General features: G+C 42.4%; 1 protein-coding gene across 1 annotated transcript in view; it reads left to right on the top strand.

Annotated features, from left to right (window-relative positions):
- The window catches only part of LOC118363819 (beta-1,3-galactosyltransferase 1-like), a 113,900-nt gene continuing 100,222 nt past the window's right edge, over positions 1-13,678 (top strand). Inside the window, exon 1 of the mRNA XM_035745064.2 lies at positions 1-96. The gene's annotated coding sequence lies outside the window, so the exon portion shown is untranslated. The remainder of the gene's footprint in view (positions 97-13,678) is intronic.

The following is a 13,678-nucleotide window of genomic DNA, read 5'->3' on the forward strand; positions in this document are numbered from 1 at the left end:
ACTGCTTTCTCGCGGTGAGATCAGATGCGGAGCCCAGCGCTGGACGGACACAGTTTCAGCACCACTTGTCTTGGTGGGATGTAGACAACGAGACAGGTAGGTACAAATGCTTTGTAAACTGAATCCTATTGCTGCTATTTGTGATTATTCAGTGGCGACAGCCCGCAACAGCTTACTGAACACTTGGTACAAGCTTTCGTCGTCATTCAGTCTTTTTATTTCGTGCATGCGACTACTTTCTGCTTAGATTATAATCGTTTTGTAGTGACAGTGCAAACCATTCGGTCGCTGCTTCTTTGTGTTTAGAAATGCATCGTCTGTTGTTTGCTGTTGTCCTATTGGCTTTGCCCTCTGATGGACCGTCCGGGACTCCAAATGAATGTTCTGTATTGAAGAGTGCGTCTCACATTAGCAGTGATGCTGCGATGTTTTGTGGTCAGGATTGTCGGCAGATTTGATGTAAAGCGAACCAAATAGCTATGAGTTGAAACCATTTTATTGCTCCTGCTTGAAGTGAATTGCGCAAGGCTCGCTTTAATATCATAGTGTTGTTTGTTGATAGAGGCTATCACACTGAGCACATGCCTCAAGAACAAGTCCACTAGCACTTTAATTTTTAATTTTTTTATTTTACCTTTATTTAACCAGGCAAGTCAGTTAAGAACATATTCTTATTTTCAATGACGGCCTGGGAACAGTGGGTTAACTGCCTGTTCAGGGGCAGAACGAAAGATTTGTACCTTGTCAGCTCGGGGGTTTGAACTCACAACCTTCCGGTTACTAGTCCAACGCTCTAACCTTATGTCATCCACATACTACAGGGCGTTCAGCATAGGGACATACATTACAATACAACTACTGTTTTAAATACCACGCTAACAGTATATTTTACTCAGAATCTCCCTCATCAAGTGAGAACCTATAAGCCCTGTGTGTTTATTATATTATAATTAAGTCTATGATTTGATAGAGCAGTCTGACTGAGCGGTGGAAGGCAGCAGTAATATTTTTTAATTTTTAATTTTACCTTTAGTTAACCAGGCAAGTCAGTTTAAGAACAAATTCTTATTTTCAATGACGGACTAGGAACAGTGAGTTTGTCAGCTCGAGAGTTTGAAACTGCAACCTTTCGGTAACTAGTCCAACGCTCTAACGACTAGGCTACCCTGCCTATCAACTTTGCATAGGCAAAGTATATTCACTTTTTACTTATTGATTTTCATTTTACGTTTTGGTGATAGCATCAATGTTTCGACAAAATGTAATTGCTATACTTGAAAAATAGGTATTTAAATATATCAGAGGGAAGGAGAGGACAAGCAGTGTGGATCTAGAGGCATCTGTTTGCAGTAGCTAGGTTCAACGCACTTGTTCTACCACAATGACCTTGCACATACAAAGTCAATAACTGCATGTGGACAACAAATGTTACATAGCCAAAAGTAGGTCGTTGATCTGTTTACTGTGCGGGACTAGAGTATCACCACTGTTTACCATTTAGGTGTAGTATACACAAGCATGACAAAGTAAATCGGAGCAAGACTGAACCGCCTCCGTTTTTAGAACTGTTGATTGTAGCCAATAGGGCATAGTGACCATTTAAGCTGCAGCGTCTTATCATTCTGTGAACAGTGTGTCTAAACCTCGGGAAATCTATTGACAGAGACGTATTCTAACAGAGCCTTTGTGGGGCGAAACGCCATATATCTCAAAGGCTTTTTCACTGTGCGACTGATCCTTTTTTGGAATTACATGGCTGTTTGAAGTTGCTACATCAATACTTTTCACACTTGCTTGTCAGAGAGCAATGCTGTAGCAGGAAGCATAGTCCATATTGTGTACGCGCAGCCTCTCTCTCTCTCGACTTTACAGTGCCTGGTCGTTAATTCCCCCGGTCCTGCCAAAATTCCCTCATTTAAGCCTGCGTTCTGGCATCCTACCAGTAACTGATATTTTACGGGTGAAAAAAATGTCCCATTTAATTTCAAACATCCTCAGTGCCCCATTTATCTAATTTGACAAGAAAGGCCGCAGTTGAATCTCAATTAAACAATGACATATCAAAACGGGTATCTTAGACAGATGGAAGAACAATGAAGGTTGTGGAAGAGAAGAGAGAGAGGAGGGGTCTTTATATGTACAAGGGATTGAGATGCTGAATTGGTTTGATCCATCTAAACACTGACATATTGACTGATCTCAATAATATCATACGTATCATAATTGCCTATTCTACTCTACTGCATTGAAAGATTACGGTTCCTTAAAGAGCGATCATGGGCTATGATCAAAGCGAAATCGCCATATTTCACCTGGCTGTACCCTACATCGTCCATGTTCACGTTTGCATTACCTTAGATATAGATCAGTGGTAAGTTAATACAGTAAGTAGCCGTGTGCTGTCAGCAGGCCGTGCATCGGTCAAGTGTAATAGTAACCCCGGAATAGCCTTGAATTACGTTAAAAGCGGTGGTCGACAGGGAAGCAACGATTTGCCTCAGGAAACATCCTGTGCATTTTTTTAGAAGCACTGACTCACATCAAATGTATTGCAATATTGAACGTGTACCGTCCCAGGTCATATCACAACCCCTCTTATCTATAAATAGCTACTTATCTTTTACCGTAAGCCCTGTCCCATTGACACTGGTGAGGAGAAGCTCCACCGTACCCTATGTATTAACTCTCCGAGGGGCATTTGATTGCGTGTTTATGGTCCTTCTCTCCACTGGCTACTTGCTTAAGATTCATTGTATGCGTTGTTCCATTCGTGTAGGGAACATGTAGGTCTACATCTAGGATGTATTTGACTTGAGAAATTGGTCCTTTGAAATATACACTTCAGAACAATGCAACAGTGTACTGCCACAGTTCTAATGGAATGGAACATTGAATGCTCTTCTACCCACAGGGATAATATAATAGCCAACAGCTACATATTGTTAATTATATGTGTGTGCTGTGGTGGAATGTTATTTATAAGAATCTACAAGGTTAATAGTTCATTCAGGAGATCAACACTATGTGACAGTGGTGGATGGCATCGATAAGAGAACGATAGAAATGTGGATCACAAAATATCATTTTACAATGTTCCCAGGTCATGTGCACTTCAGCGTTTGTTGTTTTTCTTATCAAAGCAATTTAAAAGGAAAATCTGTGTTGTTGCATGTTATTACGGTAAACCTTTTTTTTTTTTCCCTCAGGGGAATATTTATCTCTTTCAAGTCTAGCCGGCCTGAGCTTGTCAAATGCCAATGTTGTTTTGTCCAAACAGAAGCAGCTTGAAACAGTTGCCATTTTATTAACACCTTGTGGATGTCTGCATATTGGGTCAGTATTTGGGGTTGTTTTAGATAAAGGCCTTTTAAAAGCCTGCTGGCAGGTTGGTTTAGTGATGGGCCTAGTAGGAGCATGAACTCTCCCTGTTAAGTGTCCTCGGCTGTTTACAATAAATACAGTTTACCCCTTACATTTTGAATTAATATGACTTAGAGTGTCATTTATTTGACTATTCTTAGAAAAAAGGGTTCCACAAGGATTCTCTGGCTGTCCCCATAGCAGATCCCTTTTTTGGATCCAAGTAGAACCCTTTTTGCTTCCAGGTTGAACCCTATTGGGTTCCATGTAGAACCCTTTCCCAATAGGGTTCTACATGGAACACAAAAGAGTTCTACCTGGAACCTAAAAGGGTGGTGGATGGCATCGATAAGAGAGCAATAGAAATGTGTATCGCAAAATATCATTTTACACTGTTCCCAGGTCATGTGCACTTCAGCGTTTGTTGTTTTTCTTATCAAAGCAATTAAGGAAAATCTGTGTCGCTGCATGTTATCAAGGTAACCAAAGGGTTCTTCAAAGTGTTCTCCTATGAGTACAGCTGGAAAGCCCTTTTAGGTTCTGGAGGGCCCTTTTAGGTTCTACATAGCACCTTTTTTTCTAAGACTGTACCTATAGTCTGTTAGCTATATATTATTTTTCTGACAACGTTTATGTGGGACTATATTCTGCTTAAAGCAATGTTTCACTTGTAGTACATAGTACTCTATGTGTTGCTGCTGGTAATGTCATTTGTGTTTGTTATACCATGCATAAAAGGCACTAGTCTTGTGTAGTCTAGTCTTAATATGAACCACAGTACAGCTATAATACAATTCCTCACATTTCCTTTAGGGATTTTCATTCTCCAAGCGTCTCCAATGTTTTCATGCTGATGTGATTTGACCTGCGCCGTCCTCCTCTATACAAAGTCACTAACAAATGCAACTGTACATTTCATCCGTCTCACTCAATGCTCGGCCGTGATCATCTTTGTCATTGCCGTCCAGAGTTTATTGGATCACTAGATAATCCCTTTAGCTATGACAGTCACACATGGCTCCCGTCCTGCTTGTGCTTTCCAAGGCCCAAATGTGACAGCAGCACACAATCAGTCAACCACAGTGACAGTGTTACCATTTTTGTGTTTTATTTAATTTGACACTTTCATAAAATATGCTGGCTAGACACATTCTACATTTAGCAGGGCGCTCTTATCCAGAGTAGTGAGGGCATATATTTTCGTACTGGTCCCCCGTGGGAACCAAACCCACAACTCTGGCGTTGCAAGCGCCATGCTCTACCAACTGAGCCATACAGGACCGCAATCCCATGTTGTATACCACAGTGCATTCGATGCCAGTATTTAGGAAGTTACAGAGTCAAATTGATTGTGTTGTACTGTATCTGAACGGTCGTTGTATCAGTGATTATGCTAAGCCAGGCTATAGACACAAGCATTGTTTACCATATTTGTTTACAAGAATGGCAAATGGCCCTGAATGGCAAACACAGCGTTGTTATCCTCCGTAAGCATTGTAATGGCAGACGTCCACATTCATTCTCTGTGAAACAATTGAACAGCGTGTGATGTGAACGTGTCGGAGCGGAGCCAATCGGCTGTCACGCCGACACCACAAACACATCCGAGGTTGACGAGGTGAGCTACCGCCATCGGAAGAATTGGTAGCAATGCGATGTCTAATGAACGCAGCGACACAAACTCAGTCCATTAGCTTTCCCAATATAATCCAACGGCTGATTATGTGGGGGATCTGAACTGTAAACTTGCAGTTGCAGTCTTCCTTTAAGTGCTTTAGCCAGAATGCGAGGACCTTTAGGACAAAGGTTCCTCTTTAACACGTCCTTGGAGCTCGTAGAGCTGGTATCACGGTGTTCGGCAGCCAATCTGGGACAAGAGATAAAGAGGAGGCAAACGCACCACGATTCCACCCCATCAGCAGCATCAGCAGCCGTAGCCCACTTTGTTTTCTGCAGCCCTGCCTCCACCACAGCAGGGACTGAACGCCGACTCTGGTCCGCGCTCTGCGGTGTCGGTGTGTGGATCTACAGTACATGAGCAGCCTACTGAGCATAGGCCACCGCACCATTGTTAGCTGTGAGAAGGGAAGAGCTCCAAGCTCTGAGAGTGTCTCATGGGTCTCGGGTATAATTGGGTTCTGCTGAAGGGCATTTGCTGGTTTGCCAACTTGGCCACTGGAGGCGGACGGCTCCCAGCTCCCCTGGTCAAGTGCATGATTGGATTTGCGCTGCAGTAGTCACACAAGAGAGGGGCTTCAGGGGAACGAGCGGTCCCCTCGCTGCCTCCTTGTGTTAAACTTTGGCAAGTGCCCCTTTTCCAACAAAAGTAGTTGTTGAATCTGCTCCTATATTTCCCGTATGTGTAAGTTGATATGTCCCACCCACACCACATACATTATGTCTCTGGTCCTGTGCCATTTAGAAAGAGAGGGTCAGGTTCAGCGCGCCATTAGAACCATTTAAGCTCTCAATTGTTTTTTTTAATCCTCCTAGAGCACAGCACGGCTCCAAACTCATTATGGGCCTGGGTTAGAGGTCGAGAGACTGAGAGAAATGGAGGATGAGGAAGAAGAGGTGTGGTCCATGCATGTTACTTTACATATCTGAAGCCATGTACAGACCGCTATAGCCCCCAGATGCAACATTGAAGGATTATGGCTTGTTGGAAGGACGTGCTACATTTAGATGTGATTGGGTAGCCTTGTTCACGTTGTCAATTCTAGTCTGTTTCCACGCAGTCTGTGAACGAAACAATATTACAGCTCAGTGGACTACAATGTTCCATTTGAATACTCATTTGTTCACTCCAATAGGCTATGCACTACACATGAGGTTGGTGGCACCTTAATTGGGGAGGATGGGCAAGTGCTAATGGCTGGAGCCGAATAGGTGGAAAGGTATCAACAAAATCAAACACATGGTTTCCATGTGTTTGATGCCATTCCATTTGCTCCGTTCCAGCCATTATTATGAGCAGTCCTCCCCTCAGCAGCCTCCACTGATGCACTATTCTGATTGTTTATACAGTATATAGGATGGAGTAGACCTAACAGTATTTTTTTTATTGCAAACAGACAGTAGTTAGATACAGCCCACGCATGTTTCAGCTTGCGTTATCCTCTGAGATCTGCATGTCAATTTGACATTTGCCTTCCGCTCAGAATTATGCCTCTCAAATTGATTTTGAAGGGAGGCAGGTTTAATATGGAACTGTCTGATCCCTGTCTTATCCCCGATGGCCACATGACCTACTAGTACTAGGGGATTTACACACTCTATGAATCAGAGGTGCTCTATAAAGGCTTTGACTGACTTTGAAATGAACCAAACGATTGAAGATCACTTTTGAAAAAACACACATTGAACACACATAGACAGGTGTTTTCTATGAAAAAGAAAATGAGAGTTATTTGTAAATATTAGGGATCCCCATTAGTTCCTGCCAAGGCAGCAGCTACTCTTCCTGGAGTTTATTATGGATCCCCATTAGTTCCAGCAGCTACTCTTCCTGGGGTCCAAACACATTAAGGCAGGTACATCACACATAAAACAAAAGATTAAACAGTACATCATATAACATTATTACATCATTACATATCTACAAAATGTATAATACCACCATACAACGTTATTTCAAGGTACGTTTGTGTAGAGTGCTAGCATTTGTGTGCTTATGCACCTGTGTGTGTGTGTGTCTCCTCACAGTCCCGCTGTTCCATAAGGTGTGTTTAAAAATAATCTGATTCTACTGCTTGCATCAGTTACCTGATGTGGAATATAGTTCCATGTAGTCTGTTCTGGACTTGGGGATTGTGAAGGGTCCTCTGGTGGCGTGTCTTGTGGAGTATGCATGGACACAGCATCATTCAAAGAATTTGAGTTTGATACAGCTGGTATTGGATATGACTGAAAAAGAATGTCTCACAGAGATTCATACCTGAACTGCACCTTTATTTGCCATGGAAGAGTACATGATCAGTGAATATATTCAATGTACAGGCTACAATGTGGGGATCTCATGTGTGGTAATAACTACAGTACATGTGTATATAGGACTTGCATCCTTGGCACAATAAAGTTATAATGTTCTACTCTATCCACAGGCTTCATTAATACCATTCAGACTTGAAGTCGATACAACTATGATAGCTGAGGTTCATAGGTTCTGAACTAATATTCATACCATACGTTTTATAGCTAGCTACACATCCATGGGAATACAGTTATTTCCATCCTCCACTACACAAGAAGCAAATACATAGTTAGCTAGGTGTGTTACTTTTGCATGGCAAATATAAGCAAGGCAAGCTTACACAATCGTACATTCAATTTCCAGTAATTGCTTTAGCTAGCTAGATTCTTTACATCCACTGTTTCACAAGGCGACAGCCTGGTTTGCTGCTTTTCTCAGGAGTCCCTAAAACATGTAATAACACTAGCTAGCTAGCTGGCTAATGTTAGCTAGTCAGCTAACTTGCTAAATAGGGATTTTCGTAAATTAACTTTATGACAAAAAAATATGCACAATCGTTTGTCTGTGTATTAACATATTCCTCTCAATTGTAATTTTTTTGCTTGACTCGTTATGACGTTATAATTACTTACATTTGCTTCCACCGTAATGTTTTGTCAGCAACCTTTGCTGAAAAAAGTCACCAGCGACGGGTGGCTCGCATCAATTTCGTCATTGGAACCACTCGATATGATTGGTCATATAAAAACCTTGGGACCCAAATGCATAATGAGTGCTCTTAACTCCCCCTTGTGGTGGTCTGGAGCAATGAAGCCATGACGCTGGGTACCTCTAAGTGTAAGCTGGGTACCTCAAGGTGTAAGCTCGCAACTTTTAAAGTAGGAGCCACTCTACATTTAGCTCTATACCCTAGCATTTTGGATTTGAGATCATACCCAGGCCTGGATTACCGAACGGGCATGCGACCCCCGACCTCCAGGGGGCCCCTAACCAAGTAATGTTTTAGTTTTTTAGTTTTGGGTGGTTGAGTGACCCCTGGAGGTCAGATTGTTAGGAAAATGTGTAGAATTGCAGGAAATTTGCTGGAGGCCGGTGCCCCGTAGCCCTGATCCAACCTCCCAGGGGAAGTTAGTATTTTTTTGGGGGGGATATTTGTTCTTTTGTAACTTTCTCACTCATCATTATTATACATATTCATGGTAGCATCCACATTAATGTAGAAGTGTTCAGAACATCTTCTATTCTTATTTACAATAAAAATGACTTCAACATGACATTATGCATCATTCAGTTCCTATTGGGCAAAGCATAATCTGAAACACAACCTCCCAAGAAAACTGCAAATGCATCCAACAAGTTTGTAGAATCACAAGCTTGACGTAGTCATTGTGTGCTAGGAATATGGTACCAAATATTAACATTTTGAATACTTGAATACACTTACATGTAAGTGAATTTGTCAATTTTCTTTCATCAAGTGAAAATACTCATATTTTCATAGTACTGACATTCTGTACTGTCACCTCATATGAAATATTTGATCTCAAATCCAAAATGCTGGAGTATAGAGCCAAATGTAAAAAAAATAATAATAATTGCTTCTCAGTCCAAATAAATATGGAGGGGAGTGTATTTACTGTACCCTGGGAATTGTGGGAAAGAAAAGCTATGACTTATGGATGAAGGACTGCTCTGTCAACCCTCCTGAAGGGAATTTGAAATCAATTGTGTACACTACTTATATTATCGTCCTTTTAATTTGTAGTTGTTTGTTTTTGTTTAATCATGTGGTGCTACTGTACATATAGAGGTCACAGTTTTCACAGTTTATTCTTGACAAGAACCCCCGGGACTGTAGGCATTTGAACAGGGATGTTGAATGTATTGCATTTTGTAGTTTAACAAGGTTTTAAAGAACATCATCTCTGTTGCGGTCAAAAATAGTAAACACGACCTGGCGTGCACTTCAACTGTAATCCACATATTTGGATTTAGCCATTTCTAAGCAAAACATCTGTCTCCTTCAGTCCTTATTTTCCGTTCGCAGGCTACACAAAATGGCATTGCTTCATGATACGGGCACTGTGATGTGCTGCACACAATATCATCTCTCATTTGTTGCGTCCATGCTTTTTTCAAGATGCAGTTGATTACAGTTTCTGGGTGATGTATTCGTATTTAAAAAGCACAGGGCCTTGGATGGGATTGAACTCACACAAGGGAAGAGACTGGATTATGTCTTGAGTACACCTATTATACATTATGATTACCACGAGTCGGTAATGCTCCAGCTATTTTCTCAGATGTATATCAGACGCTATCAATTACCTTACGAAAGCAGGAATTCAATTGAATCTGTTCAATGCAACAAGGATTGCTTCTGAGACACAAATATTATGCTCCCGTGGCCCTTTTCGGGCGCCGAAGACATGAATGTCGATTAAGGCAGCCCTCTCTGATTCAGAGGGGTTGGGTTAAATGTGGAAGACACATTTCAGTTGAATGCATTCAGTTGTACAACTGACTAGGTATCCCCCTTTCCCTTTCCTTTCTCACGTTGTCCTGTGCACCTTTCACCTTGCTGTCAACTGACCCAGCACCAGTTTATACATCAGCAGTGGTGTAAAGTACTTAAGTAAAAATACTTTAAAGTACTACTGAAGTCGTTTTTTTGTTGGTTTCTGTACTTTACTATTTATATTTTTGACAACTTTTACTTTTACTCCACAACATTCCTAAAGAAAATCATTTTTGTTTTACTCCATACGTTTTCCGTGACACCCAAAAGTACTCGTTACATTATGAACACTTAACAGGACAGGAAATGGTCCAATTCGCACACTTATCAAGAGAACATGCCTGGTCATCCCTACTGGCTCTGATCTGGCGGATTCACTAAACACACATGCTTCATTTGTAAATGTCTGAGATGTCTGAGTGTTTTAGTGTGCCCTTGACTATCTGTAAAAAAAACACACAAAAACAATCAAATTGCACCATTTGGAATGCCTAATAGAAGTACTTTTACTTTTGATACTTAAGTATAATTTTACAATTATATCTACTTTTACTCAAGTATGACAATTGGGTACTTTTTCCACCACTGTAAGTAATGCCATTGAGTCTTTCGGAAACTGAAATATGTGATGAACCTCCTTTTGATTAAATCTTTGACAGCAAACTCCTTTATCTTCATATAATACTGATTTAATCTCATTGTGCTAAGGAGCATCTGCCAGCGACCCAGAACATTGGAAAGGGATGGAGTGATTATGATGAGTGATCTGATAACTCCACATGATGGAGAATAAACCAAGTTAGACTTCAGAATCACATCGATCTCTTTATATTGGCTAATAGGAAAATAGACTTCTGTTTACTGTGCTTATCACATTGCCTTCGCAAAGAATACGTTTTTAAAAAATTGAAATAAATTGCGCCATCTGAATCATTTTATCCTGACATATTCCCAATCATCTACTGATGTGTGTCCAAATAATCAATCTCTTATTAATGTCATTGATAGTTATCATCAATCAATCAATCTATTTATTTAGTCTCCTAGCTAAATTAAGATGAGCTCATGATTAGGGCTGTGACCGTCACGACATTTCGTCAGCCGGTAATTGAAAAGCAAATATCTGTCGGTCTCACGGTAATTAACCGTTAATTACCATAAACACATTTAGTATCTCCTGGCTTCCACACAAGCCACGGATGCAGACCTTTGGAACATCTACATGTTTAGAACTCAAATAAATCCATGTAATATAGTCTACACCTTCACAATAAATCCATGTAATATTGTCTACACCTTCACAATAAATCCATGTAATATAGTCTACACCTTCACAATACATCCATGTAATATAGTCTACACCTTCACAATAAATCCATGTAATATAGTCTACACCTTCACAATAAATCCATGTAATATTGTCTACACCTTCACAATAAATCCATGTAATATAGTCTACACCTTCACAATAAATCCATGATATATTTTAGACAGGTCTAAAGAAGCATGATATGAAGAAAATGATGTCCATTTCAGAAGAACAGAATAGCATACTCTGAGTTGTCCTTATGTTAGGTCCTGATGTGGCTGTGCCATATGGCTGTGGGCTACACTAGTTCATTTAGCAGACAAGATTTGCTTAGAATTCCGTGGCATTATTTTATATTATTTTATAGTATGAGGAATACAATTGAACAAAGCAGAATAAAATATAAATATTTTCTCCAAACGATTTGAGTGAACATGCGGCTATTCTGTGTTGAAAAAAACAAGTGCTCCTATACTGTATGCTTTATTTAGAGTTATTAATGTAACTTTAGTTGTTCTACAAGCGTTGAGCAATATGTTTTGATTTTTAATACATTGTAAGGCTGCATGATGAGACTCTAATGATGATTAAAAATATGTCGACAAGGAGGCGATAAGCTTTGGACAACTGGTCCATAATGACGAGAACGGTGGTTTTCCCCTGGGCGGGGGGAAGGTCAGTGACAAAGTCCACCGAGAGGTGAGACCAGGGTCGTTATGGAACCGGCAGGAGAAGGAGCTTTCCATAACAGAGGTGTCTGGGTGTCTTTGACTGGGCACAGATGGAGCAGAAAGAGACGTAAACCCGGGTGTCCCTAACCAAGGTTGGCCACCAGTACTTCTCAGTCAGGCAGGCGATGGCTTATCCCAGGATGACCAGACAAAGGCGCCATGTGCGCCCAGGTAAGGAGGCGGTCCGGCACACCCGTGGGCATGTAGGCGCGGTTCTCCGGGCACTGTGCAGGTGCGGGTTTCCGTGCGCAGGGCTTGCCGTATGTCGGCGTCCACGTCCCACACCACTGGCGCGATAATACCCCAACACGCACTGAAGGGAGGATGGGGTCTCCTCTCCCTGCCTTTCCTCGTCATAGAGGCGAGACAGGGCGTTCGCCTACACATTCTTTGAGCCTGGCCTATAGTAAAGCGTGAATTGGAACCTGGCAAAGAATAGAGCCCACCTAGCCTGTCTCGGGTTTAGCCTCTTCGATGCCCTGATGTACTCCAGGTTACGGTGGTCCATCCACACCAGGAAAGCCAGTGCCTCAACTCCTTCAAAGCCTTCTTGACTGCCAAGATTTCCTGGTCCCCTACATCGTACATCGGTGCGCTGGGACAGCACTGCCCTGACTCCTACTTCGGAGGCATCCACCTTGACGATGAAGGAGACTGAGGGGTCGGGATTTGCCAGCACATCAGTGCAGAGCAGTGGTGAATCGTGCCTTCAGTGTCTCGAACACCCTCTCCGCCTCCGCCGTCCAAAGACACCACTGGAGACCTCCTCCCCTCTCAGCGGGGAGGTAAGAGGCGCGGCCACAGTGCTGGAGGCCCGGATGTACCTCCAGAAATAGTTGGCGAACCCCAGGAATCGCTGGACTGCTCTAACGAAGTTGGGGATGGGCCATGGCCTGACTGCGCTGACGCATTGCTCCTCCATCTCCACTCCCTCCGTGGATATGAGGTAGCCCAAAAAGGGCATGGACCGCTGGAAAAACAAACATTTTTCTTGTTTAACATATAGATCATGCTCCAACAGTCTTCTCAGCACAGACCTGACTCACGAGACATGCTGGGCGCAGTCAGCAGAATAGACCAAAATGCTGTCTATATAAACCACTATGCCCCGTCCCAGCATGTGCTGAAACACTTCGTTAATAAAGGCCTGGAAGACCGAAGGAGCATTAAACAGGCCAAAGGGCATAACGAGATTCTCGTAATGGCCTGTGGTCGTGGAAAAGGCCGTTTTCCATTTGTCACCTGCACGAATGTGGACCAGATTGTAGACGCTCCTCAAGTCCAGTTCCGTGATGTACTGCACCCTGTGCATTTGTTCGATGATGGTTGGGATGAGGGGTAAAGAATAGCGGCTCTTAACGGTGGCTTTATTCAGTGTTCAATAATTAATGCAGGGGCGCAGTCCTCCATCTTTCTTCCTAACAAAAACAAGCTTGAGGAGGCTGGTGAAGTAAAACCCTGCTGGAGGCTCTTCTGTACGTAGGTGTCCATGGCCTCGGTCTCTGCATAGGAGAGGGCTGTGTCAGACAGCAGGTCGATGACACAGTCCCAGGGGCGATGAGGAGGCAGGCGTGTAGCCTGGGTCTTAGAGAAAACCCGGTGCAGATCCTGGTATTCCTCCGGTAAATCCACTTGAGGGGCGTAGTCCGGACTTTCCAACATAGTGGTGTTGACAGACAAAGTGAGACACCTCCCCTGAAACTCTTGCGACCAGCCCAGCAGTCTCCTCTCGGACCAGTAAATAAAAGGGTTATGCCAACTCAACCAGGGGAGAACTAAAATAACGG

Source organism: Oncorhynchus keta, chromosome 30 (assembly GCF_023373465.1).
Source record: "Oncorhynchus keta strain PuntledgeMale-10-30-2019 chromosome 30, Oket_V2, whole genome shotgun sequence".
NCBI lineage: Eukaryota > Metazoa > Chordata > Actinopteri > Salmoniformes > Salmonidae > Oncorhynchus > Oncorhynchus keta.